This window comes from Rattus norvegicus, chromosome 2 (genome assembly GCF_036323735.1).
Source record: "Rattus norvegicus strain BN/NHsdMcwi chromosome 2, GRCr8, whole genome shotgun sequence".
Taxonomy (NCBI): domain Eukaryota; kingdom Metazoa; phylum Chordata; class Mammalia; order Rodentia; family Muridae; genus Rattus; species Rattus norvegicus.
In genome coordinates this window covers 83,169,776-83,188,968 of record NC_086020.1, presented here as the reverse complement: position 1 = coordinate 83,188,968, position 19,193 = coordinate 83,169,776, and the positions used below count along the sequence as shown (strand labels likewise).

The 19,193-nt window shown below is 39.8% G+C and overlaps 1 protein-coding gene across 3 annotated transcripts in view; it reads right to left on the bottom strand.

Moving 5' to 3' along the window:
• The window catches only part of Ctnnd2 (catenin delta 2), an 847,941-nt gene that overhangs the window by 538,441 nt on the left and 290,307 nt on the right, over positions 1 to 19,193 (bottom strand). The gene's annotated exons all lie outside the window — the stretch shown is intronic.

The following is a 19,193-nucleotide window of genomic DNA, read 5'->3' as shown; positions in this document are numbered from 1 at the left end:
CCTCAAAAGTGGAGTTTGTTTAAATGTTGATATTATTTGGAGGATCAGCTTACAAGACACTTTGCAAATGATCGAGCCCTCTTCTTATCAGAGTGGTAAAACTGAGGAAACATGTAGCTCAAGCCCAGTCCTTCCCTCTACATGTTCTGAAAGGCACGACTATTTCAGGCAAAAGTGAACATGAAGACCCCTCTTTGGTGAATCTCAGGCCTGTAACCTAGCCTCCTCTCTAACTATTTCTTTCAAAGTTTCTCCTCACATCAATATTCAGATTCTCATTTCCAGTCTCAAATCTGCCCATGCTACACGAAGCCAAATCATAGTCTTGAACACCTGTTTAAAACAATGAACTTCAAGACTACACAGGGTTCTTCCCAGCCAGCCAGAAGTTTATGGTTTGTGTTTAAATTATTATGGTGACACAGTACAGCAATCTATTCTACCTGTCGAAATCAAGTTACACACATCTAGGACATACAGCCGGCTTGCAGCTGCTTTCACCCTGTGCTTTCTTCACACCAGTCTAACGGTCAGGAACAAGTCAGGAGAGATGGGAACTAAGCAGCCATTAGGACTGACAGAAGACAGTCAGCGGGCACAAGGGATAGGAACCAGTTAGGTGTCAAATGTGAGGAAAACCACTCGACACTCAGGGTCGTGGGAAACAGGATCATGGCCAAGAATAACGGAAAGTCACTGAGCAGGAGTGACCACAGTTAGTCCATAGTCAAGAGCAAAGAGAGATGGTCAAAGGTCAGGAGTGATGGAAGCAACATCATGGTTGTGAGTGAGAGGAGATAGTCAACGGTCAGGGGGAATGGGGGACAAGGTAAATGAGATAGTGGCAGATTTCCATTTGAAACCAGCCCTATGAAGAGATACTAAGAATTTCCAGCATTCTATATCTCTTTTGAGAGACACAGCATCCTCCTTCTTGAAGAATATATCCTGAATATTTCTTACACCGTACATTTTGTTTTTTAAGAGGGAGAATACATTAAAATTTACAAGACTTGAATATGTCTTTATTTTGCACTCATTTTATCTTTTTCAGAATTTCATATGCAACTACTGTACTTACATCACTTCCTGTCTCCTTTCTCCTGCCCAACAGCATTCATGACTCCTCCTCTCTATTTTCTGACTTCCTGTTCAATTATTATTATTAGATACTTCTGTATACAAATAATCTGCTAAGTGCATTTAATGTTACTCTTGTATGTATGTTTAGGGATGACCTTTACCACCCTTTTCTGTCCAAAGAATTTAACATCATACGACACAAATAATCATTTATCCATGCTCACTGCCACTATACTCACAGTTAACATGAACTGGAAACAGCCTACATGTCCTACAACAGACAAATGAATAAGGAAAATGTGGCATATCTGCATGATGAAATACTAGTCAGTCATAAAGAAAAGGGATCTCAGTTTTTTTAAGTGTTTTTCTACCGTATCTCTCATTTATACTGTTTCTAACCCAATTTTTATAGATGTCTGCACTTGCCTTAACTCCACAATATTCTTACCTATCATGGATTATGTGAGTCTTGATAACGTTCCTTGACATAAATTTTATTGGGAACTCGCTGAGTTGCTGAGATTTGTGGACTGTTAGCTTCCATCATATATGAGGGGACAATTTAATCATTGTCTTTGCAAAATGTCTCCCCCTCATGTTTTACCTCAGTGAGAGTGCAACGGGTTACTTGGAACTGACTCTCAACTCACAAATAGTATATTTAAAATTTTTTTGTGTTTAATTTTGTATGTTTTCTGTTGGTGTAGTCAATTAAATAACCTTTACCTGTGCATCTTTCCATATGACTTCTGTACAGAGTATTTTATTCCAGACTCTGACAAATAAAAATCCCAATACTGTTATCTGGGACATTCAAGTAACTGGGTTTCTTGTTAATATGAAGGAACACACTTCTGTTACTATTCCAATGTCTGTATCTGTTAGTAGCAGCATCTTGGGTAAGATCCAGTTGATTGACATCTCTTATCAGTGTGGCTCTCAATCTGATCTTCTCTGCACACATAGTGACCTTGGGACATTGAAATGTTTTGCATTTTCCTTTTTTGAGTTCTGAACTTCTTCATATTCCTATAAATGCTACCAGTTCTCTACTTAGTCACCACGAAGTCACCGGAAGGTAATTTAATTCTTTGGACACCTTCCTTTAAGACCTGCTGACAAAAAATAGGGCATTTAACCTAGTGCCAATTATGCTCCAAGAGCCTCTCGGTACTCTATTGCATGAAAACAGAGGAAATTTGTAGCCTCCCTGTGTAAGACTGGCATGTATTTCCTTCCTTAACTGAGTACCAGAAACTATTTTCTCTTGTGCCTTTAAATGGCTCTTTCTCTGATCTTCAGTAAGGTTTGTACGCAGATTCCCTTCTGTACTCTTCGTTAAATAAGAGACTATGCCCCTGAGGAAAACCCTTCTTGTAGATTAGCCTAGAAATTTCAGTGACACTTGTGTAGCCATCTTCCCAGCACCATTTCTGTCTTCCTGTATAATAAACAGTAATTTCCCTCCCTTTCCCAAAGATAGTAGTTCAAATAGTCTGCGTGAAGGCTACTTCAGCTGTACCACTCCCCAGATGTGGGGACTCTCAGGCTATATTCACTCTATCTTGGAATAGCCTCAGATTGAGATTAACAACTGAGCTGGAAAGAGCTTTAACTAATGGGAGCTTTAACATTCCGAGGAGGGTTCATCAGTCCTTTCACATGGGCTGTCCACGTGACTTAATGCATCAGCATGTAGAGCATCAACTATCTTCCTAGAATGGGGGGTCCCTGTGACCCTGGGGGAATACTGAAAGGGTTGTGGGGGTGGAAAGATGACATACTGAATCAGCATGGTGTTTAGAGGGAGGGCAGACCACCCAGGCCTGTATAAGCTCCCAGGTTAGGTTCTTTTCAGAGAATATGGGTTGGCAAAGCAACCAGGTAGACTGATGGCTCAAGTCAGCCCTGTAGAACACCCAAGATCAACTGGAATAAAAAGAAAAGCCTGTGGAGAAGTAACCACCACCAGCTGTCCACGGCTACATGCTGCTGAATTAGTTCCATGGGGATAAAACTGAAAGACTGGAGAAATACATGCAGATTTTTTTTTCTGCACTTGGAGAATAGGCTAAACAATAAAAGTAAGGCAGAGTGGAATCTAGAAAAGTGTCTACTAAGACCTTCGCCTTCACAGTTCCAACGGAAAAAAATAATGCAAATTAGGTTATAAAATGTGCAATATGGAAACTGGCCAAAGACACCGGAGATAATATGTTCAAGTTGATGATAATTTGTTCAAGTGTATGCTCAGAGACTTGCAGTGAAGGACATTTTAAGAAATATAAACTAGTACTAAATATCCTTTTTCTCTGATATATAGATGTTGCTCTGATTCATGGAGAACAAGTATTCGTGAAAACACTGGATCTATGACTCCAAGTTTATTAAAATGTACACCATCAGACATTAATAGCCTTACTTTTAGAATAGCAAATCACTGATTCATATAACACGTCTGAATTGTTAGGAAAATTATCATATAGTTTTATAACTTTGTCCTGAGGAGCCTAGATTAATAATTTATAACCTTTAATTAAATGAAGTTTATTAAATGTTTTTAAATGTCTAAAAGCATATAAAGTCTCCTGAGGGGGCTCAGCTAGTCAGTTTGGAAACTGAAATCAGAACACTCATAGTTCATTTAGTTTCTGCAATAAAGGTTTTATATAGCATTTGTAATGGAGCGTCAGCTGGGAAGGACTCACGGACTTGAAGGCAGTGAAACTTTACACTGAGTCGTGAATTAAATAACAAAATAACCTTGTGGTGATTTTAGAACGGAGGAGAGAAGACAGAATAGACACCAGGATAGAAGTGATGTTCATACTACAGTGAACTGCTTGCAGGAAATAAATGACAGGAGATTCAAACCTCCCCCACTGAGGCTTGGCACTAGGTGAAATGGGAAGGTGGCTCTTAAGCATATCGGAAGACTTCCCATGTGCACTCACGAGCTGAGCTATTGTTTTCGTTGACTTCTTTTTACCATGAAGAGGAAAAGAATTCCATGCACAGAACACACCCCCCAAAGAAAACCTCATTAGAAGTGTTAGAAACATCATTATGTGTTCTGATGGAAGTCTGAAGATAAAGTGTAGAAAGAAACAAGGACGACTGATGCATAACACCACACTAGTGAAGACTCCTGGAGTCTCCCCACTGCACTGTAAGGGAAACATGTTCCTCCTGATGTCTGGTTGCATGAAAATGGAAAATCTACTACTATGGCATATATATATATATATATATATAAAGTATATATAATGTATATTATATATTGTATATATGGCATTATATATATCCCACACTCACATACAGTGGGATCCTATCCACTCTTTAAAAAGAAGGGAATTGCAAAAAATGTAAACATTTCCCAAAGAAGATTATATTAAATGAAACAAAGCAAACACAAAGTATCACCTAATCCTACTGGTTTGTGGAGTTGAAACTTGAACTAATAGATGTTACCTTAGACTGCATGCCATGACACAGATTTTGGGTGCTCATCAAAAGACAGCAATTGTCAGTTATATAGGGGGCACAGGCTCAAGCATAGATTCTAGTGAGTACTATGGCACCTATAATTATAACAACATTATATTCTTGATAATTGATTAGATTAGATTTGCTCGTTCCTTATCACAAAATGCAAAGTATGGGAGGTTAGAAGTTGTATTTAATTTAAGCCATCTCAAGATATCTATGGATTTCAAAATATATTGGACAACTGAATTTTAGAATTTTGTCAGTTACAATAGAAGATAACGTATAATGAGAGCATATCACCCAAAGACCCATCAATATAAACTTTGTGGCCATACTTCATTTATAATCATTACCTATTCAATATCTGTCCCTTCAACATGGGAAAATGGTGCAGAAGGGACTGCTACACTGCAGTCTACCTCTGAGAAGATGCCAGCCCAAAGTTGGATTAGAATGTGTTTGTTTATGACTGAATTGACCAAGATCACAAGTCATAGCTCCTTGGGTGGAAAAGTCGGGTTGCTTAATGTAAGGTAATTTCCCCCTAAAAGGTATTCATGGTCAGAAACAAGTATAAGACACTGATGTAGGATGACTAGCAAACTGGTAAATCCATTGATGTCTACAGTGTTGTTATGTTTTGGGCAGTGTTGCACTTTTGCTGCTATTGTTCCTTTATTTATGTGTCTGTGTAACTATTATAAATCCAATCCAACATCCTTCTAGTACTTAAATGTATCTCTCATGGTAAAATGTCTGAAAATATTCCAGCAAATAGTGTGAGAGAAGTCATCGATGGGAGGTATGGAGATGGAAGCTATGGAAGAAATCTTTGCCAGAGTTCCTGGCTTGCTCCCACCTTTTGTGTTTGCCTCGCTGGATGGCCAGGCTTTTGCATCTCCTATCTCCTGTCTCAGTCTCCTGTGTGGATTTTTATTCCTCCTGACTTCCTCTCTTGACAAAATGTCTTCCAAGGCAGAGTGAATGAGAAGCATTCCTGTAAGACTTTTAAAAGCTCTCTATTTTATTTTTATTTTTTTTTTTTGGTTCTTTTTTTTCGGAGCTGGGGACCGAACCCAGGGCCTTGCGCTTCCTAGGCAAGCGCTCTACCACTGAGCTAAATCCCCAACCCCTAAGCTCTCTATTTTAGCATATACGCGCCTAGAGAATTATGGGGCTGGGTATGAGAGTAGAGGATGTCCAGGAAGGAAATAATTCCCTCTCAAAGATTCACAATAATGGATTTTGCTATCTCTGCTTGTCAGTGTTGCTGTTGAGAACATGAACACTTGCAAGAGGTATTAACTTGAGGAAAATCTTTTTCTACTTTCTCCCAGGATGTGTGTTGAATCTCCTCTGGATTGCTCCTGGAACAAACTTTTGGGTGATTTTTCTTAGTCTAATAGCTATGTTCAGAAAATCCGAGGAATGTTCAGCAGAATTTTCTGTGAAGTATGCGTTTCAGTACAATCATTCTACTGCATATTTTTAATGCTTTCCCCTCTTATTTTCGAATTTTTTTCTAAATGGTGTTTTTTTATTATTGTTTACTTGTTACTCACATACTAAATTCTCTACCTCTCCCCAAGCTGCCGCTCTTAACCTTTCTCTTCTACTTTTTCGCTACATTATTTCCTGCTCTCCTGTTTCCAAATATTCTTTCCTTTAATCTTTGTTTGCTCTTCTTCTTGGGTTTATAATTTCTAAGAGACATATATGTCATGAAAGTCCCTTTCATTGTCCTCTACTATTTTATTTATGAAATTATTTCTACTTTCCATTATTTCAGTGGTTTTACTCTTTCTAAATTTCACAGTTATTTTCTATATGTGGTGGACTCTTCCAGGGCATAGAGTCTTAGAAAATATTCCAGTTCTATATCCAGTAGTTCATACTAGTACTGAGAACAGAAATGTGAATACAGTCTGAGTGGGGAACCTGGGTTGTGTTTTCCACAGATAGTCCTGAGTGTTTACAGTGAGTACCACACGGCATCCCATGAAAGAAGAGTGTAAAGAGTTAGCTGTCTTCTTCCACAAAAGCTGTGCTATCCTCTGCCTGGACTTCTATTCCCACACACCTTTGATGATGAATTCCGTATAATGCCTTACGACCTAATTGTTCTTCATTCTTTGGACATCCATTTTCTGGAGTGTGATGAGTAACTTGCTATTTTGTCCATCTACTACATCACTCCCACCTACTGTGAAGCTCTATGATAGTTTTCACAATAGGCCTCTAGGTTTCACTAACTTGGAGAAATCATTGTTTCTTTCATCATAGGAATAATTAGAGTCACTCTGCCAACTGATGTTTCACAGCCTTGGTCAGTCACAGGTGTTTATTCATCCTCTCTGCATTTATACATTGTATTCCTTTAAAAACGTTTCTTTGCCTTTTGAGCCAGGGAAGAGGGGTTACTACACATTCAATTTACCCTGTTTATTCACAGTTCAGTTTAATTTCTAAAGGAAACTTGAGAATTTCGTACCACAGGAGGACACCTAAGAGGAATGGTGAACTGTGACCCTCCTGCACTCTGTCCTCACTGTGGAACTCTCTGAGCTAGAATGTTCTGATTTGCGCAGGTTGGTCCCTCTGATCTCACTGAAAGCATGAACACTTCCTACATCAAGGTGCTTGCCATATTCCTGCTTTAGAACTTTTTTTTCCCTGATGTCTGATTTGGTCAATTTTCCTCCTGTGTCCTCTATTTCTGGAATTTGGGTTCATACTTTATTTTATTTTGAGCAAATCAGTGGGTGAGAAATAAAGATAGCAGTCAATTTTCAGGCATGTACTCTTTACAGGAGAAATTTTAACTACTCAACCTTTTGGGGGACCAGTGCTCTGTCTCTCCATAGCTTCTGCTCCTGTTGTTGACTGCATTTGACTGTGTGGATTTAGTGATGTATATTCCTAATGGTACCACTTGCTCCAACCTGCCCTCTTTCTCACTCTTACCTAAGAACACCCAGTTCTACCCATAACCAAAGCTTCTAACTGGATATTGGAGGACTGTCCATATCTTTAGGCATCCCAACATGCATGCATAGATTCAATATTTTCTCCATGTACCAGCCATTCTGTCTCCAGAGGAAACCTTATTCTTACAAGCACCAGTGTTAACACAATCAAGTCAGCTTCTTGTAAAATGAGAGGATCAAAGATCACTGCTGTCTCTGTCTTCAGGTATTAAGACAATGGTTTCATGGTCTCTAATATACTTTCAATCAGGGAGCAAAATGATGGTTAAAGAAATGTTGGTCATTATTATTACATACAGCATACAAGATGGCGGTCTTTCTATCTCAGTATCTCATGCAAATGTAGTATGTTTCATCCTAGTGTCTCTTACATGTATCATTGAGAGTTTGAGTTACACATAATCCTTCTTATATGACCTTCCTTCTTATATAACACCTAATTCCCATTTCACACGAATGGGTTGACTTCACAGCCACCACCTTTCTGGCAATGTTAACTCTATCCCACTGATATATGTGCAAGGCACATCTGAAGAGAGGGCGGTGAAATGACAGGGTGATAATAGGAATCTTACAGCCAAGTGTCCAGCAAATGTGGGGAAAACAAGCCATGATGTCAAGACGGAAAGGAACAAATCAATGGCACCTGCTTGGCTGCGTAGACCTCATCGGAGAGTCAAAAACTATGGCAAAGAGCTGTCTATGAAAGTTTACAAAGCTGACAGATAAATGTTTTAAACAGCCACGGTGTCATTCTGGGTCACCTAGCAAGACAGCAGATGACAGGAATCAGCACTCTGAAGCAGACTCTCAGGCACCTTTCCAGAGCAGTTTCAATGAAATGTAACAAAGCATCCTTTTCTGACCAAGTCTTGTATTCGGCAGGCTCTAATCCGTGTGCTGCGCACTTCATCTCGGCAAAGGCCTTGTTAGCGGTTTAAGGTATGTTAGTGTGTAAATTATCATTCACTTAATTCAGCTGAGAGACAGACGCCTGGAAATTAGGAAAACCATGTTTCTGAGTCGATCAAGGTGATTTTAGTTCCAATGGGCTTAATTAAAAGATTAAAAATACTATCATATTTGCCACTGTTAGCTCTACAAGTAATTTCTCAAAAATTATAATTATTTGTAAATATATTAGGCTATAGACTATAAGTCTGTAGAAAACAAGACTGAGGAGTATGTATTTTGAGATTTTTTTCCCCAGGTAACGAGCTGGATGTACACATGTGGTAGGAGTGCCTGTTATACTTATGGCCATGGCACGTAACAGTGTCAGGCAATGTGTTAAGCATTTATTTACAAGCACTGTTCATATTATTCCAGGTTCCACAGCCTTTCCAAGGACAGTGAACATAACAGTGGAGGCTGTTGAACTCACTTAACTCCATCATTATTTTTCTTCCTTGAACTGTATCCATTATCTTGAAGACTATTTCTCCTCACTTGGTATAGAATGTCCTCAATAGAGGATGAATGAGAATAGATGGGTCAAGAAGTAGAAAATTATTATTTTTAGCTGAATGCTTCACATGACGTTACTTACTCATTCTCTATAGCAACAAAGCAAGCATTTAATTATTTGAGACAGCTCAGAAATACAGAGGCTAAGTGGTTCCCACAAAGATAATTAGACCTGAAGGTCTAACCCAGTCTAAATTTTCAGAATCCTACGGTTTCAGAACTCTAAGCCTAATCCCATACACTGTTTTTATATAGACTGCTGACTCATAACTGAAGTCATAACTGAAATATAAATTTCTTTAATTAGGAACGCATGAGACTCATTTTTTCATACTCTCCTTTAACATTTCTCCCACTCCATAAACCCCCATGTGGAAATAAAATGACAGGATTTCCTAGACACAGGAAGAATTGCCACTGTGCTGTTCAAATTCATACCCCAATGGAAATAATTCCTTCTAAGAACAATCCTTAACTTTTAAGACGGTTGCTGTCAAATCTGGGAATATCCGACAAAGGCAATGGCAGGGGCGAAGTGTCCTTCTCCAACACTCTCACAGTAGTGGAGAAAGTAGCCTGCTGATATTTAATGGGCAAAAGAGGAAAGACTTACTTCGGAGAAAATCAAGACTCCCACATTCTCAAAAGAACTTTGCACACAATCATCGGCCCTCACTGCTCCAAAACCCACTCTCTCCTCTCTGTGTCTCCTGATCCCAGAGTCAAGAAAACCACCTCTGCATTTCAATTCTATGGCAATAAATCTCATCTCTCTATGGTGCTCATGCCACTTGCTCTGTGTAGGTGAATTTCTCATCTTAGCCTGAGAGGAACTGACTGCCACACTCACACCAATGATACTTTCTTGTATTCACTTAACTATATAGGTTTCTTGTTCCTTTAACTGTCTGTGTCCTGACTGTAGAATCCATACATAGCTTTATTATTTTTCTTTTTTTTTTTTCCCGGAGCTGGGGACCGAACCCAGGGCCTTGCGCTTATTATTTTTCTTTCACCTAGTACAGAATATACTCGATTAACAGTGAGTGAATAGATGGCCGATAAGCAAAGAATGTTCCTAACAAATTTTAGAGCGAAGGCAAACTTCTCTGGCCAAGAGAAAACCACTGGGTCGTGTTCTTCTTCCACTGGGTCTCCTCTCCCAAAGTCCTAGGTCTAAATTGTGAGTTCCACATTTAGAAATACTGTTTTAAAATTGAGATGCCTTTCCTATGTACTATTATCTTACCTCTTTTTGCATCAAAATCACCCATTCTCCCATAATTTTCCCTCTTGCTGACATAAAATCAGTTGGTACTTGTTTGAAAGGTAGGTATATCTTAGTCTCTTATGGGTAGGAAATATCTCTCTTTTTTGATGACATCACAGTTCTTAAGAGTTATCTCACTGGGTCACTGGAAACAAAAATTTGTCGGTAAAAAGTGGTACTAGAGAATTTTTCTTGCTTGCTTAAACTCATATTATTGAAACGTTGAAGAAACTCCACCTTTGTAGCACTAGCAAACATGTCTGCAGACACTTTCACCCTTGCTTGCTGGCAATGAATGGCAAGTTACAATTATTTTTACATAATTTTTTATTCAAAAGCAAAATTATATTGTCTGCATTCAAAGCTCTTGCATCTACTCATATTATGAACAAATGAAAACTGTTACAAGAAGAAGTTAATAGGAAAAGAAACATGATTGCTTAAAGGATTCTACATGGCACTGAGTAATATAGGCAGGGAACAAATGGATATAAAATGAAGCCAGGCACCAATCCTGCTGATGGGCTTAAATCTAGCCAGAGAGTTGAACATTTACTACAAGTTAGGCTGTCAACATGGAAAGAAGGAAATATGAATGAAACTTATAGACAACTTATCAGAGAAGAGGGCAGTGGAGAGGAAAGTACTCAGAGACCATGACAGACATACACATGGTTATTGGGAGACAATAAAACCCACAGACTGTGTGTAAGAGTGGAGGAATGCCGTTACGGTAAACATGAATGTAACATACCACACTGTGATGGGAAATGATGGTGTTACATGGGTACAGGACAGAAAGCACACGTACTTGTTCTGGGTAAGTGAATGGAGCAGGGGCCAGACTATCAGCCAAACAACTCGCTTTTCAAAGAGGTCACCATTCAACAAAGGATCCTGTGTTTCTTTGTTATTGAAAGCACTGGACTGTCTCAGTTACTTCTATACTATTAGTAAAATCCCTTCAGTAAGTTTTTTTATCTCTCTCTGTTTCACTGACAAATATTTGATAAGAACGATTATTTGGAGAAATCTCAGGAGGCATAGTGTAAATAAACGTGGCCTGTGTATAAAGTTACACTATTACGTCTTTAGTTTGCCTGTTCCTACGCATCATGGCCACCCCCCATGCTTTTTCATAACTAAGTACACAGTGAAATCCCTCATGGCCATAGAACGTAGAACTGTTGGTCATTGTATCAACATAAACAGCCTTGGTTCCCTCTGTTTTCCTCTTCTTCCTGACAATACTTCATTAATTTGTGATCCATAACATTTAAACCCTCTTTCCCCCATCGCCCCAAGGTGATTTTGTTCATCTGCCTAATTTACCTTGTTTTGTTGTGTTTTTTTTTCATGGACTAGAACTATATTTCGATTCCATCTGTCCATTGAGTCTAATTTAATCATGAAGTCTATCTACTGAGCTGTATGCCCTCAGCTCCAAATGCATGCACTCTTTATATAACTGAACACCTGCACATAAATCATCACCATAAACATTAAGCACATTTCCGTAGACATTTTCATTGCTCCTGTGAGTCCTGATATTGACTAATGGGTCTCGGGTTATCATTAGTGCAACACCAGATAATTGAGTCACTACTATACTTGTTCCTGATGGGATAATGTAAGGGTGTTGTCATCTATGCAATAGCAGCTACAGTCTCTGTGAATTTCCTTCACTGTGACAGAGGAGTGAACGGACAGTCAGGAGGTTAAGTAAGCAAGTTAAGACTGTTCAATGACCCAGTGGTATAGCATGAAGACCAAGAGAGACGGCCTTGAGCTCTGTACCATTATTGATAAGGTATTTAATATTCATATACATGTCAAGTCTTGCTTTTCATCTGTGAAACCTATTTTCCCCAGTTTAGGAAACAGCAGTCAAAACCTGAACATTCTCATATTAATATCTTGAAATCCAAATGAGACAAGAGAACCTGATGTATTGTTCTTTTCTTACACTACTGTGTGTTCAGTTTTAAAGTCTCTTTACTACAGTGGCTTCGCGGTTTGAACATATCCGTGTGATCCGTTCTCAGATCAACATCAAAAGACTGAATTTAAACCTGTCTTCAAGCTGTGACGGTTTTTTTATTTTCTTTTCCCTTTACTATTTTCCCCATTTTGAAATCCCTCTTCCGGGAACAAATTAAGCGTGGTTTGACAAGGAAGACGTTCATATTTGCCTCTTGATAATCAAACAGGAAGTTGTAGGGATGCTGTGCTGATGAACTTGCTGCAGTGTGAATCATTTTACATTGCAGCGACATGAACTGTGCCGGGGCCTCCCTGCTCCACAGTCTCCATCCTTCCACAGCCCCCAGAACGTGGAACGTCGTACTGGGTGTGCATCAGTGAGCTTGCGGGCTGTTTTCAGTTATCAAGAACAGCTTACCAGATGTTCCTGGTACACTGAATTTGTCACACTGCAGACAAGCTAATATCATTATGTGAGACCACAGGGGAAAAAAATAAAAGACTCCACATTTAATCCAGAGTCAGTACCATGAGACCCATCAAGGCAGTTGGGTTTGCTCGTGATACAGCAGCTTCTGGCAAATGAGCACCTCATAACAACTTAGTTATAATGGGCGGCAGGATTCTACACCATAAGCTCGACTCCATTAAAGTGAATTCAAGTGCATGAATTCATGTACAAGTATAACCTTAGCATCTGTCTACCCACAACCAACATTTTGTGTGTGCCTTTTTAGGAACAGCCAAATTATCCTCCTGTCCCCCGAAACCAGGTACTAAAATTTCCATCACCTGCAGCTTTACCTGGAAGGAAGAGGAGGACAGACTGGCAATAGCCCCTGGGCTGTACACAGGGCTGCAGCCTGCTTGTGAATTTGGCAGCTATTTCATACCTATTAGGCCAATTTTTGCCCAAACAATTTTCCCTTGCTAATCAAGTGGGGAAAGCAATAGTCTAGGAGGAAATTAAATAGTCAACAAGATATGTGTACCTAATAAACACTACAGAACCGGTTATTTAGTCAAATCAAATGATTTAATCCAATCCCGTCTCACTCAGCATGGAGGACCTATTTTAATAAACGTAGGCGATGCCTTCTTGGCATAGAAGTAATGTCCCATTTTCCTTCCTGAAGTGACACAAATGATCTCTAGGGAGAGAGGAGATAATACCAATATTTTAACTGTTACTTCTGTTTTTACAGATGAGGGAACAGGACTAGAATATCAATACACATCTAGATACTTATTTAATCAAATATGTTTTCATGCAGTTTTATGTGCAGGATAGTTAAGTGTTTCTGTGAACAATTGAATTTTCTTCTCACTTCTATACCTTAATCAGAAGGCATCCACCGATCTCTGGAGAGTGCTTTCCCTTTCACAGCTCAGTCCTTCCCTCTGGAAACCTCAGTATGCATAAAATTGAGTACCATAAATATCAGAATAGATTTATTATTTCGTGTGTGTGTGTGTGTGTGTGTGTGTGTGTGTGTGTGTGTGTGTAGGTGCACATCTGTATGTACGTATATGTGGCCATGTGTGAGTGTACAAAGAACAAAGTCTTAAGTGTTATCCCTCAGAAACTGCCTATCTTGCTTTTTGACTAAGGATCTCTCTTTTTTTTAATATATTTTTTCTTTATTAACTTGAGTATTTCTTATTTACATTTTGATTGTTATTTCCTTTCCTGGTTTCCAGGCCAACATCCCCCTAACCCTTCCCTCTCCCCTTCTATAATGTGGTACATCTACACAACGGAGTAAGGATCTCTTACAGACCCTCATAGGCCTGTAGCTCACTGAATAAGGCAGGCTGGAAGGCTAGTGATGCTTAGAGATCTCGTCTTCGTCTTCCCAAATCTGGGACTCTGAATGAGCAACACAACATTTGGCTTTTACACAGTTTCTGAGAACTAAATTTAGTTCCTTATGCCATCAAAACAAGCACTTTCTTTATTATATCTCAAGCCCGAGATTCTAAATCCATACAACTGAACTTCATGTGATCCTTCTTAATCTAGGCACCATGCTTTCACAAGCTCAAGGCTGGGTGGCATCGAGATTACGTAGACCATTTTCCTTGGACAGCTACAAAGAACAGCACCTCAAACTTATCAACCATCAGCCTTAGTCCTCAAAAGCACAATGTACCTTCTGAGCATCTGTGGCTCCATTCCTGTTTACCATTGGATTAACCACAGCATCCCGCTTCTGCTCTTAGCATTCACTCCATGCAGCGTGAAATTCTTTCATGTTCTGTGACTGAGATGGGGCACTTCACCATGGTTTGTGTAGGTCTTCCAATTATGACACATCTGCTGTTTTTGTTTGTTGATTCCATTTACCCAACATTGTAATTACAAACAGTTCAGATACTACTCCAGATACAGCATGGACAGTATGAAGTCCATAAGTACCAACATGTGTCTTACCATCTGAATTGGACTCCTTTTGGAGTAAGTTAATAATATGAGTTTTTATAACTTTGACAAGTAGCAGTAGCAAATGAGATCTCAATTAAACTATTTTATAATGTTCTGCTGAACCAGACGTCTCTATACCATATACCCTACAGTTGACAGCTTTCTGTCTACAGAGAAGGCTGCACATATATCCTTCCATTTGTATATCTTCATTGCTCTTTCCTAGTTTTTAGCATTTTGTATGCTCAAAACATGTTTGTATCAACTATATAGATATTATCATATGTTTGTGTTTACTCCGAAGACATTGGTCTAATTCCTTGATTATAGATTTGAATAGAAAATGCATAGCTTATTGGCTCCTGACACTTATGTACTAAGAATGATCCACCAACAGTATATTACTGTGAATCATAAGCACATGCCCCATAGACACCATTTGCATATAAAGGTCAGCCCTATTGGATGAGTCTCTAGCATATGGAGGGAGTGCACTGTGTTGTCAATATCGTCTTAATGGCTTTCTATCTTTGGAAAGTCAGGCAGTCAATTATATGCATATTTGCATGCAAGGAGCAACTGTTCATCACTGTATGATAATTGTCTTCAGAGGCCCTATTATTAAGACAGAAAACCTTAGAAGAACGAATATCCAAACTTCTTCCATGGCCTGTTTTTCACGCCTCTGGCTGAAATTGGTATATTATCTTCCCTTTCCACACTGAGCCAACCAACTAAGTCTGGGGCGGGGGGGGTGGGCAGCAGCTGTCTCTAGACCAAGCTACACAACAATCCCATGGACGATGGACACAAAGGTTCAAACTTATAAATGGATTGCTTTGATGCTTTAAAACACTAGGCTATTTTCTGACATGCAAACCACGGTTAACTGGCACATTTATAACCTATAAAACTCAATGAGCATATATATTCTTGCTCAAAGGGCTTCTATTCACAATTGAATTAACAGAGGCTGGGGGCTGCTAGATCACAGACATGAAGAAGCTAGGCCAGGGTCTCAGGTGACAATTCACCTGAGCCAGTCTGGTCTGCTCCTCCTCAGCTAAAATATACTTCCTGACTCGCACTGGAGAGCCCCACAGGACAGACAACAAAATCCTATTCATTTATAAGGGATCAGAAAATGGGAGCTTTTAATTCTGCAGTTATGGAGACGAAGGTGGAGAGGGAGTGAATGACTAGACTGTGGAGTTTTAAAGCCCACTTGGGACATAACCAAGGAAAAGAAAAATGAAGTAAAGCTAGCACCAGAGCTGGTTCTAATCCATTCTTAAAATATATTATTCCAATAGGGAGGCAAACCAGTGAGTGAAGGAAAAACCAATACAAAAGTAGAAAAGGAAGAAGCTGGAAACGGCAGAAAATCACTCTCGGTCTGCTTGGTTGACAAGTTTTCTGCAAGAGCGGTGAGTATCAAGCATGGTAGAGTAACACAGTTCATAACCATCACTAAGCTCAGCTGCATTCTTCGTAAGGAATGCGTATCTAATTTGAGACTCATATAGTTGGCACTCAAAAGATTGTAAATATATATATTGTTCAAAGCAAACAGAGCAGTACCACAATATTAAAAATCAAGGTTCACCACTCCAGTGGCCCTGAGCCAACACACGTGCTTTCCCTTGGTCAAAAGTACCCAATGATATACTGGAGTTTGCAAACCAATTCAAGGTCGAGGACAGACCTGGGCCGTTGCCAGTGCCAGCTCCTAAGACCCACCTGCAGGCCCTTAGCCAAATGGTCTTGGGATTCCAGGGTCACTGCCTCCAGTTAGTTACCTTGAAATTTCGTTCTTTAATTCCTCCCTATCTCCACCTCTCTAGTTAAGCTTTCTAGTTCTTTCGTTGTCGTCGTCATCGTTGACGTTGTCGTTTTTTTTGTTTTTTTGTTTTTGGCAGAAGTACTCCATGGCAATGTACACACATTCCATCTTCAACCTCAGCAACTACATTTAATTACATTTAACAACTCAACATTAAATACAGTATCTCTTGAAGAAACTCTATTAATGCTGATGAAAATTACCAGAAATTGGTTCAGAAGGAGCATGAGGGCTTGAAATCAACTGAGGCAGATGTGATTCATAATGAAGGAACATGTGACTTGTGAGGAAGCTAGGCAATAAGTAATCCTATCTGAAGCAGCTCTTCTTAGAGGAACATACACTCCTGGATGTTATACCCTGTGTCTAAAATGGCAGGTGACACTCTGGGGTGGGGGGCAGGGATGTTAGTATTTGCTTTATATTCCAACAATCAGACAGGTGACACACACTTGAAAAGAGCTTTTGTTTTTAAGAGTTTTCAATTTTGTGGTTGAGAGATTTCCTGCATGTCTATGTGCACTGCTTGTGCACTTGGTAACCATGGAGGTCAGAACACGACATCGCATCCCGTGCAACTGGATGGTTATGTGTGGTTGAGAACTGAACCTGAGTCTTCTGTAAGAACAACAAGTATTCATCTTAACCATTAAGCCATCTCTCCAGTCCACAAATCAGCATCTTATTAAAACATCTAAAATAAAAAGTGGTATAGTGATGGTTTGAAGGAGAATGACTCTCATATTTTAAAACTTGCTCCCAGGTTGGTGAAACCCTTTGAAAGGATTTGGATGTGTGTGGCCTTGTTAGAAGAGGAGTTTCACTGGGAACATGGAGGTTTCAAAAACCTGTGCCATTGCCCGTGATGATCTCTCTCTCTCTCTCCCCCCTCTCTCCCCCCTCCTTGTCTCACTTTCTTCCTCTCTCCCTCTCTGTCTCCTGTCTCTGCCCCACCCCCACCCCCATCTGGAGCTTGTGCATTAAGACATAAACTCTCATCTGCTGCTCGAGCTCCACATTTGCCTGCTTCCATACTCCCCATCAAGATGGCCATGGACTCTAACCCTCTGAAACTGTCAGGCCACAATAAACTCTTCCTTCTATAAGCTTCCTTAGTCATGATGTTTAGCACAGCAGTAGGAGAGTAAGGTAAAAGGTCAATGAAATCAACCAGGTCCACCAAAAGTCACACACACCAACTCTGCATTTTTATTCCTAGGAAAAATATCTCTCATATCTCTACATAATATACGCATGCTGTGAACAAGTCACTGTGTAATTAGCCACACTGTAATGTTTATCAACTCCCTAGAGCTTGCAGCTTATATTAAAACGATGTGCATTGAGTATAATCAAACTTATCAAATCTGGTTAGTGAGATGGCTCAGAAGTTGTAAGAACTTACTTCTCATACAGAGAACCCAATCGAGTTCTGTTGCCGCCACCCACAGTGGGCAGCTCACAACCGTTATTACTTTAGCTCCAGGAGATCCAACATGCTGCTTGGCGCTCCGAGGGCACCTGTACTCGGGTATGCTTATTTACACATAGACACGCACACTACATGCATTGTTAAAAATAAAAATTATCTTGAAAAGAAGATTATGTGTGTTCTCGATAGAAGTCTACCTGATATTACCCAGTGCTAAAGCAGGGACCCCATTAGCCCATTTTGCCTTATTTGAGGGTACAAGGGTAACAGCATGACTACTCTCTCTCACAAGATATAATATTGGGCTGTTGTAAGTGATAACCTTGACTATTCACTATTTTCCTTTGTTTTTAAAAATCTAGGGAACAAAGTACAACACTGTTTAGCGTAGTATACGTATGCCTTCATTTACTCATTCATCAAATAAACCTGGCAAAGATACAGATGATGAAATGGAAAAAAAATTAAGACAAAAATCCTCACCCTCATAATGTATATATTCTAAGTGGAGAAATCAGAGAATGTCTTAGTTAGGTTTTCTATTCCTGTGATTAAACACCATGAACATAAAACAACGTGTGCAGGGAAGGGTTTATTTGGCTTACACTTCCACACTGTACTTCAACCATGAAGGAATCCAGAGTTATCTCTCCGTGCAGGTAACTCTAGCTTGTGTAGAACTACTCTAAAAAACAACCGGGAACTGGTGTAATGCATAAAGGCACAGAACAATAATTCAGGACAAAGAAGACGACAGGGAAGGATCCTCTAGAACAATCCTCGGGAGATATGAACCACGATGTGAAAAGATGGCGAGAGGAACATAGGTCCTTCTGGGCTGGAGGCAAGAAAGAAGGGAGCTGAAATAGCAAGGCAAGGAAAGTACAAAAGCAGAGGCCAAGGGCTGAGTGCATGCCCCAGCAAGACTTCCTGGGCTTGCAAACAGAGAAGTGGAAGCAAACTCAGCAGGGGGTGGGCGGACCTCAGGACCTAAGGAGAGCTAGGAGACAGCTGGAGATGGCCACTCAAAATATTACAGTGTTGCTCTGTGTTGAGTGATAAAACGACACATTTTATATTTTCTGTAGTTTTATGTTGGCTTTCCTCTGGAAATAGTTTTTACTAACATTTACTAACAGTTACTTTGTGGGAGTCAGCTACTGCACCATAGGTCCTCCTTCTGATACCTGGATCCCCATCGGACTGCCTAA